Source organism: Dendroctonus ponderosae, unplaced genomic scaffold (assembly GCF_020466585.1).
Source record: "Dendroctonus ponderosae isolate FM_Combo_2020 unplaced genomic scaffold, Dpon_F_20191213v2 Dpon_F_20191213_8, whole genome shotgun sequence".
Taxonomy (NCBI): domain Eukaryota; kingdom Metazoa; phylum Arthropoda; class Insecta; order Coleoptera; family Curculionidae; genus Dendroctonus; species Dendroctonus ponderosae.
This window is the reverse complement of record NW_026019016.1, coordinates 8471674-8477922: the sequence shown is the minus strand read 5'-3', so window position 1 is coordinate 8477922 and position 6249 is coordinate 8471674. Positions and strand designations below refer to the sequence as shown.

Here is a 6249-nt window from a genome sequence, read left to right as displayed (position 1 = left end):
TATTTTCTTGTTCAAACAAGCTTGAGGTACTGATCCACAGGCGTGCTGGAGAATATCCCATAGCATCTGATTGTAAAAGTTCCAGTTTCCACCCCAAGAAACGCACTTATAAAGGTGCCCGCGTGCGTAAAAACAAATAAACTGGCAGTAAATGCCGATCGGAAGAAACCGAAGCCATGGAAGAAATTACTTTAAAGATGAAAACAAAACGAATTTTTTTTATCGGTTGGTTCGGTAGGTATATTAGGATAGTTTTATCCTAACTCGCCTGCTTATATTGATTTCATTGGCAAAAGTGGAATATTCACATCTGAATTTTCTGAAATTGAATGTCTTCTTCTGTATATTGAAGATTTTTCATACTTTCTGTGTCTTCACCGATTATGTTTTTATTTGTTTCGATTACAATTATGTTTATTATACGCAAACGTTACCCAAAATTCCGCGGATCTATGCACTACTTTCTTAATAAAAATTATTGTTGTTTTAGCACTTTAATATTTCTTCTTTTTTCACATAACTAAAATAACATCCTTATGCTTAACTAGCTATTTTGTAATTGGAAAATAATAAGAAACTAACATAATGTGTTGATTCTGATCTGCAAATTGCAGAAGGAACTAACCATATCTTACATTGTTAGCAAGCCCTGATTTGAGTAGGATAACTAAAACATGTTTCATTGAAAGTCCATGGTCCATTTTGTCTCGTTCTCTATCTTTTTATCTAATCATAAAACATAGGAAATGTAACTGAAGATTGTAATAAACAAAAAAGGAGCCACTAAACATTAAAATAATAGTTATAATAGAGATTATAAAGAGTTTTTTAATTATAATTTTTGAATGTAACATTTTTTTCATGAAATTTGTTGTTTGTTTTTCATTTTTTTGTTGAAAAGTTGTGATAAAACAACATCTTTGTAGACAACAAAAGACCTGATAAACAAGAAATGCACATTTGGATGACTTTGATTACTTTTGTCTGTATTTCGCTACTAATTTACGTCTGTAGACTTCGAATTTTCGATTCCCAAGTTGTGCAAGACTATGTTCTTGTCTGCATTACAGTAGAGGACTTATTTACAGCACATTAGGCAAGAAATACCATTTTCTTCAAGAATAAAAATGTTCTGGAACAGAATTGGATTATGTTCATCGACATTTTATTGTGTAATAACACAGAGCTAATGCAATTTAATGCCATTATATTTTGCACCGAAAGCAGTACCGACCGATTGATGGCCGTAAGCGGCGTATATCATTATGCTTTTATTGTGTACCTAGACATTACATTTTAATTTAAAGAACATTTATGGATATGCATCTTAAAAACAATATTGTAGTGACTTTCACCAAGTGCACTCCCTGCAAGGAAAAACCTAGATAATATGAAATGGTAAAGACAATGCTATTCATTAAAATATTAAATACTTCTATGGAAAAAGTGTTACTACAGTTTAGATTGAAATAAAATTTAAACAACAATCTAGTTATTATATTTTGATAGCTATTAGAGAATTATAAAATATTTCCTTTGACTAATTATGGTCGGAAAAAGTAGAGTCGTTTTAATGAGCTCTAATCTTCTATCCATTAGCTTTATTAGAAATTATTTGTTAAAGTGTCCCAAACCGGAAACCAAGTGCATCGACACCTCGTAGAGTCTTTCAAGCAAATAACAATACTTTGTCGAGGACATTTCATTGCCTTTTAACCATTTCCCAGACACGCTGCTTAATTACAGCAATATTGTTACGTAATCACGTTTTGACATACAAGAAAATGTTTGGACTTGCCGAAGAACTATACTGGAGATATCTTTAAATCCACATATAAATAATTTTTATGGCGATTCTGGTAACTCGAGTGAACGCCGTCGAGTATTGTACGTGCAACAATGCCCAATTATCGAATTTCCGTAAATAGTTTGTTCTAGGAAATATTTCTGTTATTTCTTACGTATATTAAAAGTACAGTTGCATGGAAGATCGCACATAGTATCGGTTTATGGTTTTAGGTCAGTCATGGTCGTCCTGCAAAAGAAAATATCACTATTTGGATTTTTAATTTAATGTGATTAGTAAGGAAATATAGTTAAGACCTAGTCTTCACTGACAAAAATGTATGCAATTTAAGGTCATGTAGAGAATAATGTGCTTCGATATGATGAAATTGGTGATAGAAGTGATAGAAATCAACGACAGTTATGTGCTTAGTTCAAGAACGCCAATGTAAATTATTTTAGGCCATCTCGTGAAACGGGAATAACTGTGTGAAAATATGCAACAGGATATTAACGCGGTCATGTCATTTGCATAAGGGAATTGTTCTCTGACATAATACCTAGAAAGATATTTATACACTATTTGCTGAATTACTTTGTCCGAGTTCAAGCTAAAACAAGAATTGGCTTAGTCGGCGATTTCATATGGACGTGGTGATATAGAGGTATATAACTGCTTCGGTGCATTTTCCACTTATGATGATCAACGTGTGCAAGACGATTTTAAATAAGTCTTATAATGTCTACAGTTGCAAGAGTTGGAAATATTAATGGTTGTTGTCAAGCATTTTGCTTGAACGTTACTAAAATATGAGTACTTAAATTGTTTTAATTATTTTAGAATTTCTGGGAATGGTAAACCAATTTTTTCTTTTAAACTTTGATCATCCGATTTTTTTAGGTTTTCCACATTGACTAACATTTGGATTAGCTTGTCTGATTGTATATGTATATAAAACAATATAAGCCCCAAACTTTCTCTTAATTATCTGCAATTGTTTTACCTGCACTTAGTGCTAATATCAATTACTATTAGGGGCTCTTAATTAGATTCGATTACTGTGTTGAATTTCAAGTTATTTTACTTCTCATATTCTCAAACAGCATACTGATCAATTCTCTAACAATTTTTTGAAAAATATATAGCGATGAGCGAAATAGTTTTGAATGAGGACTCTCATTATGTAAATAATGAAGTCAAAGAAAAATAGGTTTATCGTAAAAAGGATGATTTAATATTTGAGTATTTAAGATTATAATTATATTTATTTCGGATTGCGGATAATGCTATATGCCATATTTGTCAAATCCAACTTTTCCAATAGAAACACATTAAGCCGACATCGCATAGAAAAGCTGAATCTTCCTGCTTGTTTTGCTGCTGTTCTTTTATGACACATTTTATATATTTTTATAAAGCTGCTGTTTCTCACATTTTTTTTATTTATATTGCTTCTTCCTATTAATGGTTGCACGTCTTGTTAAATACCTCAAAACCAAACTCAACCTTATTGACATCAAGTCAAAGTTTAATAAAAATGTATTTATCTCGATTGTCTTATTTATGTGATGCAATAATGTACATTTTTACTTTTACATTTACTTTTTTTAAATTAAATTTTTGAAATCTGCGCTTTGGACATCTCTAAGATTAAGCACACTAAAATTGTGACTTATTTTTCATCAAACCATTCTTGATAATTATCACAGAATAGACCTTTGAGGGTTACGAAAAATATATTCAATTTCAGAAGGCAATTTAATATTTTTTTTTAACGTAAAACACTGCCTACGCTTTCCGGTGATAATCAATAGATTAAAACCCCCATCTGTTTAAAATTAAAAGAAATGATGCAATAATTGGCAATACAAACTGAATAACGAGGAGGATACATCTATTTACGATAGCTTAATATAATTTAAGTACATTAATTAGTTAATTAAACATAAATAAAATCGATAAGTATTTTATTTTGAATCTTGCATCTTGTTTTTTTAAGGGCAACTATTCAAAATCTCAAAATATTTCATATACCCGCCTTCATGTAAATAACTGAAATGTTCTTAACGCTGCTCTTAAGCCAGTTCCTAAAATTTTTTCTGTTAAGAGTCATTTCTATTATGGGTCAAGTCGTCGTGTATTTAAATGTAATTTACTTCTAATAGGTTAGGTCTACAACAAAATGCTTCTTCCTCTTGATAACCCTCCGTTTAATTTTGTCCCATTACAGTACATCAAGATTTATGCCGGCGGCTTAAAGGATAATGACTTCCGAGAGGACATGATTGAGACATCTTATTTATACCTCTGTTACGGTGAAGGTAGCTGTTAAGTAGCTGTTTTTGTCAAAAGCTCATTTACTTTGGAAATTTGAATTAAGTTATGCACACACTTCCAGTTTCTTGATGGATACAACGGCTATATTAAATATGAGGTCGTCTAAACATTGTTATCGTATTTCCAGTGTTTAATTCAGTCTAAGAAGAAACGAAATTTTAGCCTCAAAATTCCTGGATTTAGGCAGAAAAAAATTAAGTAAGCATAAATCACATGTTAACTACAAATTCCAAACATTTTTATGATAATAGCAATAAATTAAATTTATTCAATCAAATTTTAAAAAATTGTGAGACCTCAGATTCGTAATTGCTGGGAATCTGTAAAATAATTTAAAATATAAATCACATGTTAAATATAAATGCCACAATATAACCATAAAATTTTGTATCTATTAGCAATAAATCGTGAGAATACTTGGCAAGTTAAAGGCCAGTGTGAATCAACCTAAATATGCTGTTTACGAAAAGCATCGGTACCTACCTAATGGTTCCCAGCCAGTGCCAACGCACGCACGCACTTTAATGTACCTTTAAACTTTTTTAAACACGCAATAAAGATTTAATTTGCTTAAAGAACCAAATTATAAAGTATAATGCCGGAAGTGCCATATTATATGCACCGAAATATGAACGATCCAGTGCTTTAAGTTTATGGCTTTTTTCGTCTTTTTTACCGCATGTTATGTGCTTCCAAAATTATCATTAGTTATATGATGTAGCTTGACCATAACGTGGCTTGAGGTATTAATGAGGCACTTAATTAGGGAAAATTCGTTAAAAAATGTCGCCCGAACGTCTAACTTTTGTAGGCTAAACTTACTCTCTATTTCGCTCTTTTTTCTACTACGGTTGGCCCAATTGTTAATTGAATGTTTTACATTCGTTTTTATATTGGCTTGGCTAGTTTGATATAAACTGTTGTTTTTATTTTTTTTACATCAATTTTAATTTTTTTTTCAAATTTCTATCAATTTACGTAAAATTCCTGCATTTGTAGTGCATTTTTTGATACACTGTGTAGTTGCTTCAATAAAAATACCTACATATTTGGTTTTATTTCATGTTTTTATCTCGACCGTCTTTGCCACAATTTTCGCTTTCGGACTCTAAAATTTTCGTTTCTTTTTTCATTTTATGTTTTGTTAACAGGGCTTTTTACGCCAAGCCCTTCATCAAATTGAGTGGGTTTCTAGAAATATTTTAAAGTATTCTTAGACAACCATAAGTTTTGACCCTCTCAGTTGCTTTTATATTGCTAATGCTGCTTGTATTGCTAATAACGGTTATACTGAACGTTTGATTTTTCTATAAAACCTGAAAAAATATCTGCTCTTTGTAGATTTTTACGGAACCTGATTATCGGGTTTACTTTTCATCAGTATGGTGTAAGTGCGTTACAGTTTATAATAATTCTCATTATTTTACAGTAAGATGTATCTTATCTGTTCTGATCTAGTTTTTTAATTTTGTATTGGCTTATTTTATTTATATTTTATATTTGAAGTTTTATTGGCTTTCGAAAGCTTTCGCAATTTAAATATATTAGCTTTGTTGTTATCTTTTCATCTCCTTTCTTCGCATGTTTGTTTATTACTTTCTGAATCTGACTGCTCAGTTTCTTTAGAATCGAGTAACTTGAGCTATTTTTTTATTGCAATGTTTTCGTATTTTCCGTTGTTAGCTTTAAAATGCTTTTCAAGTTATAAAATAGTGTTATTTTGTTTATCTTCAATACAATCAATTTCTTGTTCGGACAACTGAACATGTAACTTCTACTTTTTATACGTATTTTCCGATTAATCTTCTTCAACAAAGTTGACTTTGAATGATTGGCTAACTCTATTACTTTGTGAACAATAACTTTCAAGAATCTATTATCAAGTTTAATTCTCACATTTCACGATTCTTCCTTTGGTTTCAAATGCGTCTAACGCTTTTATCAAAACGTAAAATTTGCTACTAGCCCGAAACAAGGATATTGTGGTTAAACTTAACTTCCTGAGGAAGCGTCCTTCCTCAATGAACGGGCCCCACGCAACTTTGTTGTGAGCTCGGTAGCAAAAATTCACATTTGTTTATTAATGAATGCCAAACATATTGCCATTTTTTATAATAAATCTGGAA

General features: G+C 30.9%; 1 protein-coding gene across 2 annotated transcripts in view; it reads left to right on the top strand.

The window, feature by feature from the left end:
• Positions 1 to 6249, top strand: part of LOC109534486 (zinc transporter ZIP11) — an 87741-nt gene that overhangs the window by 61226 nt on the left and 20266 nt on the right. The gene's annotated exons all lie outside the window — the stretch shown is intronic.